A 17,746-nucleotide genomic window follows, 5' to 3' on the forward strand; every position below is an offset into this window, starting at 1 on the left:
TAGCCCTGGGGAAATTCTTTCCAGAAGTGGAGCACAATGATTTCTTACAAAATTGAACATGTTGAGGACTATGTTGAGTAATTCACAGGAAAAGATCAAAGCCCAAATTTCAACGGTGAAAACTAGATTCCAAATAAAGAAACATCAATCATAGAGTCATATTTGATAAACATAATTTCATTGCTTTGAGCAAGTCCATAAAATGACAAGTCTATACTGTCCGAATCTTATAATATTATAAAATTGTTATTAGCCAAATTGAAGAGTCACATACATACAAAAAGCAAGCATGGTAAATGAAGCGTGTCAGCCTCTAAATCACAAGAGTGGTTTTAAGACGTCTGCTTTTAAATATTTATTTCCTTCAGCATCTTCTTGAAACTATATTTTCTGGGGAACATTTACTATCCGACAAGCAACAAGTCCAAAATAAAGCCACAGTTATTTTACATTAAAGATATGAAGATGGGTCACTTAAATATTTTTCAAAAGACTTTTCAAAATAGTGACATAAGGCCAGGTGCTGTGGCTCTAGCCTATATCCTAACACTTTAGGAAGCCGAGGCAGGCATATTGCCTGAACTCAGGAGTTCAAGACCAGACTGGGCAAAATGATGAAACCCTGTCTCTACTAAACATACAAAATATTATCTGGCTGTGGTGGCACGTGCCTGTAATCCCAGCCACTGTGAAGGCTGAGGGGCAAGAATTGCTTGAACCCAGGAGGCAGAGGTTGCAGTGAGCCAAGATCACACCACTGCACTCCAGCCTGGGCAACAGGCTCTTCCCATCCCCCTGACTCTGTCTCAAAATGAAAATAGTAATATAAAAAGATTATTAATTTTTTGGAATGCAATATTCAGAACATGAGTCATGTTAATTTTCATAAAGCAAAACTTCCTATAACCACAAGAAAATTTGTACCTTGTTGCAAATGGTAGAGTTCCACAGTAAGAGAGGCCTGAAATTGAACTTGGCATATAAATAATATAGTCCACATAAAAAAGGAGAGCGCCAACAGCACCACAGCCAAACTAAAATCTGCAGTGTCCACATAGATGGTATCCCTGTATTCCAGCATATTTGTTTAAGCCCTTCTTTTCAGAATCTTCCAGAATTGTTTTCTGAGCCACTCCTACACTAATTTCCTTTTGCCAAAGCATGGAATAAACCCAATAGCTTTTTTCCCTCTGGCCTATTTCTCTTGCTGTTAGGAAAAACACAAACAAACAAACACCTTAAGCTTTGTACATGTACACATTTTAGTTAACTGTAACACCGTCCTTTTCTAACATTAAGTAATATGTCATTATTCAAATGTTTTCACACACTGGAATTTCATAGAAATAATATAATTAAACTCATAGTTCACCCAGTCTAACACTTAACTTACTGATGAGACAAAATTGTGTCCTACAGCTAGAGGACTTGTCCTGGTTCACGTCTCCAAAGCATAAAAATGATTGCTTTGCCACGTTTGCCATTTCATTGGCACTGTACTCTATTCTCTTTCCACATACACTGGAATAGCTCATTTATTCTGGATTTTAAAAGAAAGGCTTAGCTCTAAACGACACAATTAACTCTGCAAATTACACAAGTACATTGCCTTGAATAAAACACTCATTTAAATGACTAGTATGTGCTCATTAATGTAGAAAGTAAATGCTTAGGGTAATTTTTTTTGAGTAGGCGAGTGCCCATTAGAACACATGATAATAATTAGATGTCAAAAATGTAACTAAAGCTGTGCAGTCTTCCTGGCAGATCCGCTGTTGGTATCAGATACCATTGAATTAGTTGGCCCCACATCGGATTTTCGACAATCCGGAATATGCCATCCTATGCAGTAAATAGAGGGATCCAGGTGGTCCAGTACTTTTTATCATGTATCGTTTGATAATAAGATTTCTAACTGATTTGAAATTGTCAAGTTGAGGTACAGGAAACTTCTGAGAACAGACCCTGATCAAAATGCAAGGAATCTGGGATTGGTTGCTTGGTATGCGTAGCCTTAAAGACAACTAAATTAAGCTAGTGTTAAGGTATGCTACTTTGGCAGCCTAGTCATTCACGTTTAATTGAATTATCACCTCTGTTCACTCCGAATGAATACCCATTAAAGATAAGGCTTCTTTGGGTAATCTCATGGCTAATGCCATAGACCATACACAGCGCATGAATAGAGTGATTGTGTATCCAGTTTCTCCTGGATACTTTATGCTCATTATTTTTGTTGTGGGTGATAAATCCTAGGGTGAGGAAATCGATGAAAATTGGATGTAGTACCTGCTTCAGTTGGTGCCAGGCAGCTTGAAGTCAGTAAATGGCAACAGACTTCTGTGGCAGTGCTCAAAAAAAATAAGCAGATAAACACACAAAATATTTTATGCCTTCAAATTGCTAGGATAAAAGGGACAAAAATAAAATTCAAAATTTGATCAATGGGCTGTTGAATAATGTCAAGTGAATCCACAGCTTCTCCAGGTCTCTTGTGTAAAAATTGGAGCAGCTATTGAGAAACAGCAGATCTATAAGAATTAGAATAGGCCGGGTGTGGTGGCTCACACCTGTAATCCTAGCACTTTGGGAGGCCAAGGTGGACGGATCACTTTAGGTCAGGAGTTCGAAACCAGCCTGGCAAACATGGTGAAAACCCATCTCTACTAAAAATACAAAAAACTTAGCCAGGCATGGTGGCAGGTGCTTGTAATCCCAGCTACTCAGGAGGCTGAGGCAAGAGAATCGCTTGAACCTGGGGGATAGAGGTTGCAGTGAGCCAAGATTGTACCACTGCACTCCAGCCTGGGAAACAGAGCGAGACCTCATCTTAAAAAGGAAAAAAGAACTAGAATAGTGATTTTTTTTTTTAAAGAATTGAATGACTCAAAGGGTAGCTTCTTCCTTTTTGGGTAAGGCTGTTCCTGCATGTCTTGAAGAACTTATAATGACCTTACCTGAGAACGCTGTCAAACAAGGGAAATCTGAGGCCAGGTGCCTGACTCCACCAACCTTGATTGTCTCCAGGCCTGTAATTAGAGTTCCTAGAGGGTCTTTTTGATTAATATAAGAACAAACATGGCCTTACAATTTGGAGAGCCTGCCTTAAGCTACCTCAACAATCACAGATCTTCAACTAATTCTCAAACCTGAGTCCGCATATAGACTTCTCCAGAGTATTGAGAGGGAGACTGGATGCACTTAACCAAGGACCCTGTAATAACAAGTATGTCCTATGGGTTTCTTTCTAAATAGCCACAAAGGAAATTGTAGATGCTTACTAGAGTAACTATGCTGAGGAAAGAGAAACTCCCAGACCTTTCAGGGATGATTAGACACTGGCTCTACGCCAGTGTTAATTCCACGGGAGGCGGGTACATTTTTAGAGTGGTTCACTGGTTGTAATGAAGCCTTAAAGAGATCAGGTAATGAATAGAATTGTGACCCAAGGAGGCCCAGTGGGCTCCTGAATCTGTATAATGTTCCTGATTCCTAAATGTGTAGTATCAGTACAGATCATCTCAGCTGATAACCAAATCCCCTCACTGCATTTCTGACCCCAAAGTAGCAGTTTGCATCTGTTTTCCAGCACAATTATTAATTAGTATTCCCTTTTACTATAAAAAATATTCTGGTTTTGATGATAAGTTATATGGCCACGCTAGCCATTTTGGTAGGAAAAACCAAGGTAAATTCTTAGAATTCTCCCTCCCTGTTAGAAGAGTAAATCAAAAGCCATATTCTGAAGCGAAGGCTGTGAGAGGTGGGGAGGAGATGCAAAGTTAAATGCCACTTTGGAAGACTTAAAAGATGCAGGAATTAGCTTGCTTAGTCTATGCAGAATTCTCCTGGAACTCAGAAAATGTTTCACAGAGACCCTTGTCCAGTTGATTATCATAAATTTAATCTGATTCTTGAGTCATACTGGTCAATCCAAATAAAATTTCTTTACTGGAACAAATAAAAACAGTTTTTGGTTTGCATCTATTGATTTGACAAATGCTATTTAAAAAAATAGAGAATCTCAAAAGAAGTTTATTTTTTCTTTTTGAAAACAATAGTATACTTTTCTTGTCTCAGGATTACAGTTCTTGAGCTCTGTGCTACAATTAGGTCCATAGAGTACTTGATTGTCTCGTCATTCCATATGGCTTTATGATAATAAACTATATTATTGTATCATGCTCATAAAATCCAGGAATAAAAAATGGCGGTGATTTATATGGGCTCTCACCTGTGTGAAGCACATAGGTATGTCCTTTCCAATACAAAGAATAAGTTACTGCACCTCACAGCTGATACCATTAAAGAAGGAAACATAACACTTTATAAGCGTCATTGGATTTGGAAAGAACTGATAAAATGGATGTGCTTCTTTGATTCATTTACAGGGTGATGTAAATGACTGCAAGGTTGGGACTAGAAAAGCCTATGTAGTCCAAGCTTCACTGCAGGCAGCTTTACTTGGCTTTTGAGACTTACTGAATACAACAAGACTCGAAGCTTTTGTAACTGATTGGAATGCTCTCTAAACCCTGTGGAAATTCCAATTAAAAAATCACAGCAGATGCCCCTGGGGTGTTCAGGCATAAGCACATCCACTTTGCCAAGAAATAATTCCCCTTCTGAGAAAGAGTTTTTGGTTCTGTTTGGTCCTGGTACAGGCTAAATTAGAGAGGTTTGCATTAAAAATGGACATTACTTGATACACTCTTGTACTTTCTTGATAAGCTCATGAAAAAAGGTGGTTACCCTGGGAAAACATAACCTATACATGGCCTCAACTATATGGACTTCCCCTCACCAAAGCTGGCCTGGCTATTGCCACTGCTGAATGTCCAATTTGATGAGCCTCTGAGGTGGTATTCAATTCCAGTGGACCAGAAAGGCGCTTGGTATCAGGCTGATTACATTTCTTCATAGAAAGACAGTTTTTATCATCATTGGAATAGACATTTATTTTGGACTTTAATCTAACTGATTGCCATACGTCTGTACCATCATCTATGAGTTTAATGAACACTTTATTCACTAGCAACCTCTCTTTCAAAATATTACTTTTGATCTACTTCCCTTTTAGTGAAATGAGGCAATACACTGATGTCCATGGGATCACAGTTTTTATATGCTCCATCACTTGAAATCAGTTTACATTTATAGAATGACAGAATGCCTATTGAATATTCAATTATGTAGTTTAGAAAATGATATCTAACCAATCTAGAGTGCCATTCTGTAGATGCAATAAGTGCTCTGAATCACAAAAATATTTGATTCTTTTTCTTCTCTCGTGTCTTAGTATGGGCTGCTATAACAAAATACTTTAAACTGAGTAACTTAAAAACAACAGAAATTTATTTCTCACAATTCTGGAGACTGGGAAATCCACAATTAAAGTGCCAGCAGATTCAATGTCTGGCGAGGGCTTACTGTGCTTCACAGATGGTGCCTTTTTTCTGCATTCTCACATGGCAGAAAAGGGATCAAGGCAGCTGTCTTTAACCTCTTTTATAAGGGCACTAATCCCATTCATCAGGACAGAACTTTCATGATCTAATTACTTCCCAAAAGCCCCATTTCTTAATATCATTACCTTGGGGTTAGGTTTCAACATATGCATTTTGGAGGGACACAAACTCTCAAACCATGGCATATAGCTGTACTATATAGGTCCAAGAACCAATGGGTGAAACAGAGTGGCACCTCTTGCTATTAAACTAATGATCCTTTGTTCCTTCTTTCTTAGGCTTTGCTGATTTGCAATTCTTGATACTCAATAATTTCCTCCTCCAGATATAAAAAATGGTGGTTCCATTGACTCAGGAGAAACAATCTCCACCTAGCTATTTGATTTCTCATGCTATTGAGAAACAGGCTGAGAAGGAGAAAACAGTTAAGTCTTAGATTAAGTATGCTGTTTACATTCTGGGATTTTTTTTTTTTCAAGATGGGGTTTCACCATGATGGCCAGTCTGGTCTTGACCTCCTGACCTCAGGTGATCCACCCACCTCGGCCTCCCAAAGTGCTAGGATTACAGGCATGAGCCACGGCGCCCGGCCCATTCTGGGATCTTTCATTTGCATATATATTATGACTTGTTTGGGTTAAGATCATAAAATGTCTTATTCTAATAAAATTCGTATAATAATTTTCTGACAGATATTAGTAAAATGTCTTGAAAAAAAGGAGCTTCTTTTCCTGATTTGTGTAAAAACACCCTAAGCACTAATGGAGTCCCTGCTTACAGCAATGCTTAGGAGAATTGAATCTGTATATCCAAGGTAGCGTAGTTGCTGTTATACAAAGGGGTGAAGAGGTATATCAGTGCAACACAGGGGATTTCTGAGATGCCTCCTAGTCAGGCAAATATTTTGTTGCATTGGACTTTTCCTTTTGTGTATGACCTTACAATCTTTCCAAAGCATCTAAGACTTGGTTCTTTTTACGAGTTTGGAGAAATTAGTTTAGAGGAGAATAGAACATGAGGAGAATTGCCTCCCTTTTTGAAGATAAACCCTCCAGTATATCACCATGAATCATTGATGTCCCCATATTTCTCAAGAATAATTTCTGATGAACAGAGTCTTGATCACAGGTCTGAATGAAAATTTCCAGAAGCATGAAGAGATGATGTATTTGGCTCCTGCGGTTACTGTAACAGAAGGGATTACACAATGGGAGGTTCTGCCCAAATCTCTTACTGAAATGCTGGAATTTCTCCCTGTTCTCACGCAAGAGAGGCAACTAAAAAATCAACTATCTGATTGATGTCACTATAAGTATTATGTAGTCCACATATAAAATAATTAAGTCAACCTACAAGTAAAATTTAAAAGTATTGAATATTTGACTGTATAAAAGCAACTTAGATTTTAAACAGCCCAGCCTTGTTTCAACACAACACAATTCCAGTGTTGCAAAAGAATGTTGACAGCCTCTCACAATTAATTGAAATGAGATTTAACTTTTGAGGACAGAATACATATAACTGACACATGCAGTGACAAGTTGACAGTGGCATTTTTCATGGTGTGGAAGGTGACTAATTGTATGATTTCCTGGATATTCCTCTTGAAATATCCTATTTACTTATCTAGATTTCATTTAAGGGATCAAGGTGTTGCTGTAGAAGCCTGAGAGGAGGTAGGTGCCAAACAGGGCAAAGTGAAATGTTTTCCTAAGCAGTCAGAAGCACATACATAAAAGGCTGTGTATAAATTATGATGGAAAATGGATGCCAAAGACAAGAAAAAAGTTATGAATGAGGTCATGTGCCAGGAAAGCAGAAATAAATCTGAAAGTAGAAGGGTCAGGGAAAAAAATTTCAGCATAGAGTCCACAAAAGATGCCAGCATACCAGTGTGAACTGCCCAGAAAACGTCAAGAGCCATGCAGAATCACGCCTTGGTTAGAAAGTTTTTGGACCAGAGAGGGGAGATTGAGTTACAAGTAGCAGCATAAAATGTTAAAGCCTCTCGATTTTAGCCCAGACAGCACTTACAAACTTTTGCCTGCCCTATGCTCATAGCATAGTTGCTGGGATGCTGAGCTCTGCTACTGGGGGATGCCTGCCATATCTCTTTCTGGGTCACTGGGCTACTTTGCCTGTGAAGAAGAAAGGTGATCCATTTGCCTCATCGTGTTACATGAGGACTTAGCACCTCTTCCACTTTTATGTGGAGATAGAACTGGCTGCTTATGTGTAAAGAGGATCCCCATACTAAGAAATTTGTTCTCTTCTTATGTGTTTGAGAAACTACAAATTATCCTATGACACGTGATAGAACTACCATTGGTTTACATGGCTGAAAGGTCTTTCTCTTCAAAATTCTCAAGAGAAAGAAGGCCAATTGTTCTTAAAAGCAATGCTATTTATTTATATCAACGTAAAATTCCAACAAATCACAAGGGAAGAGAAAGGAATCAAACCTTAGATCTGTTTGGCAAAGTAATTAACCATTAGTTTGATTCCATATTTCCATGGTCTGGATTTTATCTTTTTAAATACGTTGTTATTAAGTAGTTACCAGGAACTGAAAGTGCCACGTATGCCAAAACAAAAATAAAGAAATCATTTTATTGACATTTTACTACATAGAAAACAAAAGCCATTATCTATTTCTAAACATATGCAAATCACAAAGGACAAACTTTTTTAACATAATAAGGATTGATATTTTATTTAGTCAATATCTACTATCAATAAACAAAGGAGGCAAAAATTCTTGCCCTCATGGAACTTACATGATGGTTAATCTCTGACTATGTCCTTCTCCATGTTCCTAATATTTATAAACTATCCAATCCTATCAATCTGCCTTTTGCTTCATTTCTCAAATTTATTCTTTTCTTTCAGATCCCCTCCCCAGTGGATTAATTTAGGCTTTCATTATTGCTTTTAATATTTTCTTATTCATTTATTTCCAGATAATTCATGCACTTGGTTAAAAAATAAATAAAACAGTAAAATATGGCTAACACCTAAACTTGTGCGTTCTCCTTTCCTCAACCCAGAGGCAACCACTTTTGCTGGGTTTGTGAGTATCTGGAAAGATACTCAGTGCCTATGTGTTTCTTTGTATTTTATATAATGGGAACATACTATATGCTCTATTTGTATCTTGCTTTTTAAAATTAATATATTTGTGGAATTTTTCTATATCAGTACATATTAGTCTCATTTATTTTAATAGATTCATGGTTAATAAATATTTATCAACTCACAATTTACTTAAATAGTCCCCTATTGTATTAGTCAGGATAGGTTAGCTTATGTTGCAGAAACAAATAACCCTACAAATCTCGGTGGTGTATTTCTTGCTTACAAAATGTCTGTTGAAGTTCTGGGCAACTGTCCAAGGCAAATGCCTTCCACGTGGCTGCTCAGTGATGGCTTATTATTGATTCTACATCCTATTGCTGTGCCATCTGGAACAAATGGTCTCCTTAGTCAATGCAGCAGAGGAAGAAAGAGCTTTGGCATAGAAGTAGGCCCACATTGCTTCAGTCTGAAAGAGACACACATACACTTCTTCCAATCCATTCACCAGAACTAGTCTCTTGGCCTTTCCTAACTATAAGGAGAGCAGAGAAGTAAAATTCTCTAAAATTCTTGCATATGCCTGAAGAAGAGTTGGACTTGCATTTAATTAAAATTCCCTTTGAAAAACTGTATTTGAAAGCCATAGTATTAGTCTAAATCTTCTTCTTCTTCTTCTTCTTTTTTTTTTTTTTTTGAGACAGAGTCTCACTCTGTCATCCAGCACCCGGGCTGGAGTGCAGTGGCTTGGGATGCACTTGGCTCACAGTAACCTCTGCCTCCTGGGTTCAAGCCATTCTCCTGCCTAAGGCTCTGGAGAAGTTGGGATTACAGACGTGCCCCACGATGCCCAGCTAAATTTCTTTTTTTCGGTAGAGATGGGGTTTTACCATGTTGGCCAGGCTGGTCTTGAACTCCTGACCTCAAGTTATCCACCTGCCTAGGCTTCCCAAAGTGCTGGGATTACCGGTGTGAGCCACTGTGCCAATTTTAAGTGGTACCTTATATCTTTTTGGGTGTTGAATAAACATATGTTGGCTAGCCAGCATTAATGGAGTATTCATACTCATTGATAGCATACCCAACAGTCTTTTACAAGCATAAAATAGCTTAGTCAAAAAGCACCATCACAAGTTATATCTGAATTATCACTGCCATTTTCAGAAAAGTAAAGATGAAATATACATGTCAAATGTTTTAGGAATCACTTTAGTACTAGTTTGGTTCATATTCAAATAAACTATGGAATCTTTCAGACTGGCAATAAGAAAGATGAATGAGTTCTCCAATGTTTATAACAGCATTATTTACGATAGCCAAATGATGGAAGCAACTCAAGTGTTGATTGACAAATGATTGAATAAACAAAATATGCATATATGTACAATTAACTATTATTCAGCCTTAATAAGGAAGAAAATTCTGATACTTGCTATAACATGGATTAACATTGAGGACATTGTGCTAAGTGAAATAAACCAGCCACAAAAGGACAAATACTATACGATTCTACTTGCATGAGCTACTGAGATTAGTCAAATTCACAAAGACTGAAAGTAGAATGGTGTTTTCCAGGTGCTAAGGGGAAGGAGGGATGAGGAGTTATTATTTAATGGCTATAAAGTTTCAGTTTTGCAAAATGAAGAGTTCTGGAGATGGATGGTTGCACAAAAATGTGAATATACTTAATGCCACTAAATTATATACTTCAAAATGGTTAAAATAGAAAATATTATGTTATGTTTATTTTACCACAATAGAAAAAAAGGTGTGCAAGTAAAAATCTTTAGAAAATGATGACAAAAATCTGTGGGAAAACCTTGCATTGCTCTGATTCCTTAAAGAAACTGAAGAGGCAATTGATATGAGAGTAGTGAACTAGCAAGCTAGAAAGAGAAAAGGCTGTCATCAGAGAATAAGAAACTGGAGTTAATGACTTAGGATGTAAAAAATTTTAAGTGGTGACAGGATCAAGGGTATGGCAGTGGGAGCAGGTGGCTGCGGTGGAGTACAGGAAGAGCTAATGGAATATGTGCATGTCAAAGAGCCAAGAGGCCAAAATGCTGAAAGGGACAGCCACATGAATGTTTAAATCACCCAGGAGGAGAACATGGTTTGGGATGAAGAGGAAGACTGTGAGTAAGGGGCCAAATCTATAAATAAGTAAAATAGGAAAGTTCATCCCTTTTGATTAGCATTCCTGGACTATATTTAGCCTCTAGATACAGTCCTATGCCAGAGGAGCTTGAAAGAGACAGTTTGTATAAGTGAGAATGACAGCTAGCTAAGAAGAGCAGTCCCATGGACTGTTCAAGTTTGCAAGAGCAGCACATTCCTTCCCTGTAGGAAATCTGCGTGGGAAAGCATATTACAATCAGAAGCTATTTAGTGCACACGGGATGAGGGAAAGGGTGGTGACAGTTGAGAGGGAAAGAGGAGAATTGTAGTGCTTAAATGCCTGATGACATCATTCCATAATAACCTGGTTTATCGGCCTCCAAAATAGGGTCGCTCACTGCAGGGACCCAATAGAGCAGTTAGGATTTGAGTATCTCTCTTCCACTGGACATGCTGAGTGGGTATTGCCAAGTTTTCTCTTTGATGTCCTTTTATCTAGGCATTCATGCTGACTACTCAACTTCAGTTGACACCCCAACCTTTTTTTTCCATTTTTAGAGACGAGGTACTACTCTGTCACCCAGGCTAGAGTGCAGTGGTACAATCAAAGCTCAGTGCAATCTTTAACTCCTGGGCTCAAGAGATCTTCCCACTCAGGCTTCTGAGTAGCTAGGTCTATAGGAATTCACCACCAGGACTGGCTTCATTTTTTTCTTTAGAAAAATAATCACATCATTTAATGCATAACCAGTTACAAAATGGCCAAGGAGACATTCTACCTCTGTAAAATTGTGTTGGCATTTGCTACTGATTGAATATTTGTGTTCCCCCAAATGCCTATTTTGAAATCCTAGTCCCCCATGTGATGGTATTGAGAGGTGGGGCCTTTGGGAGGCAATTAGGTTTAGGTGAGGTCATGAGGGTGGGGACCCCATGATAAGACTAATACTCTTAGAAAAAGAGGAAGAGACATGAGATATCTCTCTGTGTGTGTATACACACCAAAGGAGACCATTCGAGGACATAATCAGGTTGATAGGAACCCCTCTCCAAGAACTTAACCAGACAGGCACCTTAATATCAGACATGCAGCCTCAGAACAATGAGAAATATCTGCTGTTTAAGCTACCCAGTTTACAGCATTCATTACAGCAGCCAAAATGAAGACAACATTTCCTTTCTGATAACATTCTTTTCTGTCAATTTTAGTAGAGTCTAGGAGCTTGGTATTTGCCTTTCTTTATAGCAACTATTTTACTTTTACTATCACTATATTCATTACTGTTTTATTATTTTGTTCAGCTTCTCAAAAGTTCTGATGCTCAGATGGTCCTTCTAGACATATTATTATTATGTTTCATTAATTCATTCATTTCAGTAAGTCTTCTACGTAAAAGGCACTTCCACTGGTATTTATGTGCTAGGATCCCAAGAGTCCGAAACTAAGCTAGATCTGTCATGGAGACACCTGAATTCCTAAAAGAATGATCTGATTTGGACCAAGGACCGCTCTAATGGAAATGAGTTCTTAGTCTCAACTCTGGAGGAGGCTGCCGCTAATTGGATTTTACTCAGGCATCTTTCCAGTTTTGAAGGGCCATTTTAACTTGCTGCCTCTTACATTTTGTTGAGTACTTAGAGAAGTGCATTAACACTTCCATGTCCCTAGAGATTCTTTTAGCATAGTATCACATTAAGGAAAAAAAAAGCCTGTGGTATCCTAAGCATAAAAGAGCTTTTCATTCATTCCTACCTCCAAATTTTAATGTATTTTTCCTTTTATTATGGATAACCTGTTATATATGCAGATGGGAGGGGACATTGATATGCCTTCTTCCAGATTATTTACCTTTGGATTTTTAACTTAAAACGTATTTTACTTTGTAATATATGTCAACTACCAAATAATTAGAAAATACCAAAAATATAAACAAGAAAAACAAAACTAGACAGCACCCACAATTCCACTCTCAATCACATTTAACATTTCATTACACATCCTTCCAATTATTATTATTATTATTATTTGAGGCAGAGTCTCACTCTGTTGCCCAGGCTAGAGTGCAATGGCATGATCTCAGCTCACTGAAACTTCTGGCAACTGGGTTCAAGTGAGTCTCCTGCCTCAGCCTCCTGAGTAGCTGGGATTACAGGCACGTGCCACCATACCCAGCTAATTTTTGTATTTTTAGTAGAGATGGAGTTTCCCCATGTTGGCCGGGCTGGTATCAAACTCCTGACCTCGGGATCTGCCTGCCTCAGCCCCTCAAAGTGCTGGGATTACAGGCATGAGCCACTGCACTGGGCCCCAATTATTTTTTATCTGCTGTCAGATTGTGTCTCTCATCAGATTTTTATTATGTGTAAGAAAACAGTTTTTTCACATATGCAATCATACATACTCTACACATGATTCAGTAACTTGTTATATTTTGCCTGCATTGTGAACCTCTTTCTATGTTGATACATATAGAGTGATGTCTCCCAATTATATAATCTCCTGCTTATAATGTCTCCTTGTTTGAAAAATGACCAAAATTCCTAACATGATTAACAAGGACCAGTCTGCCGTAAACCTCATCTTACACTGGTTTTCCTATACTCTTGACACTTCACTCATTTCTCATTTCCTTGAAAAGACATAGTCTTATCCATGTGATATGGTTTGGCTCTGTGTCCTCACCAAAATCTCATGTTGAATTGTAATTCCCAGCATTGGGGAAGGGACCTGGTGGGAGGTGACTGGATCATGGGAGCAGACTCCCCCCCTTGGTGTTTTCATGATAAAGAGTGAATACACATGAGATCTGGTGGTTTAAATGTATGTAGGAGCTCCCCGCTTGTTCTCTCTCTCTCCTGCCACCGTGTGAAGATGTGCTTGCATCCCCTTTGCCCTTCCATCATGATTGTAAGTTTCCTGAGGCCTCCCCAGTCATGCTTCCTGTACAGCCTGCAGAACCATAAGCCAATTAAACCTCTTTTTAATTGCTTATGGTTACCAATAACATTACTGTCTCGGGTAGTTCTTTATAGCAATGTGAAAACAGACTAATACACCATGCTCTTGGCTGAAATTTCTTCTACCTGTATACTTCTTTTCCTGAACAATTCCTGCTTGTCTTACTTTTCTCAACTTTTTACTTTAAATATAGATCATGTCTTCCTGTTATATGATCTTATAGCACCTTGTTTTCATCATGGCACTTACACAAATGTAATTAATTGATGATTAACGTAGTTATTTAAGGGATCTCCTTTCCACTAAACTACAAACTCCATGAAGTAAGAGACAATCTAGCTTAATCTTTGTGTTCCGAGCACCTAGAAAAATGCTTAGCACATAGTAGGTACTCAGTAAATGTTTGTTGAGTGAATTGTAGTGGATTTAAGATAAAAGGAGGAAAGAGTGGGTGCAGATATAAATTTGTAGGTTTAAGATGACAAGTTGAGGTGCTCTGCATTGTCCAAACTAGCAAACAATACAGTCAGGTTGGCTAAAGGTTACTGTAACAAATTAAAAGGCAAGATGTCTGCTTATGCCTTCTTTGCACTGTAGTGCAGAGAAGACTGTAAGAAGAAAAAAACAGAGGTCTCTGTTGATTTTGCAGAATTTTCCAAGAAGTGCTATGAAAGGTGGCAGATGGGAAAGAGAAGTCTAAATCTGATGAAATTGTAAAGGCAAATAAAGTTACTATGACTGGGAAATGAAAAATTATAGACAGGCCAAGAGAGGCAAGAAGAGGAAACTTAAGGCCCCTAAAAGACCACCATCTGGTACCTCCTGTTCTGTTCAGAATTCTGTACCAAGATTAAATCCACAAACCTTGGTGTCTCTATTGGAGAAGTGACAAAATAATAATAATAATAATGATAATAATAAGCTGGGTGAGATGAGGAATAATTTAAGTGACAGTGAAGAGCAGCTTTACATCACTAAGGCTACAAAGCTGAAGGAGAAGTCTTAGAAGGATGTTGCTGACTGTAAGTACAAAGGAAAGTTTGATAGCACAGAGCATCCCACTAAAGTTGCCTGGAAAAATGGTGGAAGCAGAAGGCAAAGAAGATAAGGAGAATGAAGAGGAGGAGGCAGTAGAGGAGGATGACTTTGAAACCGTTTATCTATCTCCATGTGAATATCTTAGAGTATAATGTTTGTTGGCCTCATTAGGTTTAATTACAAAATCTGATGGTGATCATATTATAGTCTCTCAAAGTGCTCTAGAAGTTGTCAGTGATTTACATGAAGTGGCCAGGGGTGTCTGGAACACCCTGAAATGGTATCAAAGTTGCATGTATTTCCAAACATTTTAAAAATGAAAAAGCACTCTTGTGTTCTGTTCACTGTGTACTTTGTTGTTGGTGTGACACGGTTTTTTTTTTTTTTTTTTTGAGACCTAGTTTCACTCTTGTTAGCCAGGCTGGAGTGCAATGGCACGATCTCGGCTCACGGCAACCTCTGCCTCCCGGGTTCAGGCAATTCTCCTGCCTCAACCTCCTGAGTAGCTGGGATTATAGGCACGCACCACCATGCCCAGCTAATGTTTTGTATTTTTAGTAGAGATGAGGTTTCACCGTGTTGACCAGGATGGTCTCGATCTCTTGACCTCGTGATCCACCCGCCTCGGCCACCCAAAATGCTGGGATTAAAGGCTTGAGCCAGTGGTGTTAACTATATATATGGTTATTGGCGAGAAATCCTGAGTTATCAACTGTTTATATCGATAGTTTGTAAAAAACAAAACAACCAAAACAAATTCTTTTTTTTTTTTTTTTTTTTTTTTCGACTCTCTACAAGCCAGAAAAACTCTTGATGCTTGGTGTTGAAGCTATGGGGAAAGATATCTTTTGGAAGGACCATGGCTCACAGGGTGCACTGTGAAGCTGGACCTGTTTCCATGGTGATGGGCTTCCATTTAGCTTAGGGTCATCTTGTTTATATATACATATATAAACATAGCATTGTGCTGCCGTGTAATAAGGGGGTCAGGTGGCACGAGAATTGTTTGATTTTTTTTTCTTAGTTAAATGCTGTCATTTTAAACTATTTTTAAACAAAATGTAGAACTCTTCACTGTCAGCAAAGCAAAGAGCCACTGTGTCAATGAAAGTTCAATAGGTTGTACTTAAACAAGATTTGCAATGTTCTGGGTTTTTTTTTTTTTTTTTTTTTTGTATGTTTCAAATGCTGAAATGTTTTCAAAGTTAAATAAACTGTATTCCATTTTTTTAAAAGGTGACACATTCAAGAAATTTCCTTTTGTAGCTACTCTCTTCTCGGTAAGGTAGTTGATGAGGAAGTCTTCTGGAAGTGAGAAGAAAGGGTAGCAGATGTTGAGGATAACAGGAACTATTTTGGAATAATCATGGTGAACAATTGGAGAGTTGGGCAAGTAACATACTATCTCTTTAGGCTATGTGAGGGTTAAGGTTAATAGTCATTAATAAATGGGAATATTAACCTACCTAGCATAGGATTTTCTTCAGCAGAATGTCAGAGCCTGAGTGGGCTTGGTAAAGGCAGACTTAAATAGACTCCTTTAGGTATAGTAACATTCCAGAAGATATGACAGAAGGACAATTTGGAAAATAATTTTAGGATGCCAGCAAAAGAACATTTAAGTGTTGAATTATAGTATCTATCTTGTATAAGAAAGAAGTAAAGTCAAGGGTTGTCAGGAGAACAAAGGGTCAATGGACTAGAAATCTAACGAGGTTTAAAAAAATTGTGGTGAGAGTACAGTTCAAGGAGAAAATGGAAAGGAAGAGGAAGCTTTGTTCACAGCACAGACTACTTAATCCTTTTGATGTTGATTGTAAGTTACAAAGAATGACTATGGGAGTGGGTGGCTGAGGTGAGATGATGGCGGTCATGGTGGGAGATGTGTGACTCAGGTGTCGCATAGACCACCCAGGATATTGCATCACCCAGGATGAAAGCCTAGCTTGGGATACAGAGGAACAGTACCACAAACTTCAGAGAATGGACAAGGATGTGACCAGGATATTAGAAAGCTATTTCTAGACATTGTTATAGTTTAAATTATGTACATAAGCCTGCTCAAGTAGAGCTCATAGCATGAGAAAAATGGAAGATCACCAATATTTACAGAAGAAGGAAAGGAACCTAAGCCCATTAAAAATGTAGGAAAACATGGCCAGAGAGGTAAGGGGAAAACCAACACAAAGTATTGAAAGTAAAGAAGGTGAAACAATTGTAATGTGCTTAGAATAGTGCCTTGCATATACTATAATTGACAAAAGATGTCAGTGAAGAAGAGAGTTTAAAATAGATGATTATATTTAGTGATTAATGAATTATTGGTAACCACACAGGAAGTTGTAGAGTAAATATGATGCATCAAATTTAATATTTTAATTTTTTTAATTTTTAATTTAAAAATTTAATTTTTAATTTTTTCTCCTTTTTTTCAGATTTTTCTTAGAAATATATAGTTATCAGTCATGGGATAAGAGGTCCTATCATATTTTTCCACATTAAAATACCTGTCCTCATTATAATCATATATTGGTTTTTAAATTTCTTAGGGTTCGGGAGCGGGAACTCATTCCTGTAATCTCAGTACTTTGGGAGGCCGAGGCCAGCAGATCACGAGGTCAAGAGATCGAGACCATACTGGCCAACATGGTAAAATCCCATCTCTACTAAAAACACAAAAATTAGCTGGGTGTGGTGGCAGACACCTGTAGTCCCAGCTACTCAGAAGGTTGAGGCAGGTGAATCGCTTGAACCCAGGAGGTGGAGGTTGCAGTGAGCCGAGATTGCACCACCGCACTTCAGCCTGGTGACACAGCGAGACTCCATCTCAGAAAAAATAAAAAAAATTCTTAGGAGAACATCACCTTTGGGTAGGCTAGCGATTTGTATCCTAGTTCTCCACCTCCTTAAAAAAATCAGGTATTATGGGAGCACTGCAATTCAACTGCTTTCCTCGTGAGAAATTGCCAAAAATTAAAAAGATGTGGTACTCTTCCCCAACTTTGGAAACACCACTACAGCATTCTCAATATTTAAATAAATGCTTTCTGTTCAATATCCATGCTTGATTTTTTACTGTGTAAGTGTGATC

This window comes from Sapajus apella, unplaced genomic scaffold, assembly GCF_009761245.1.
Source record: "Sapajus apella isolate SASKATOON/1434 unplaced genomic scaffold, GSC_monkey_1.0 scaffold1, whole genome shotgun sequence".
NCBI lineage: Eukaryota > Metazoa > Chordata > Mammalia > Primates > Cebidae > Sapajus > Sapajus apella.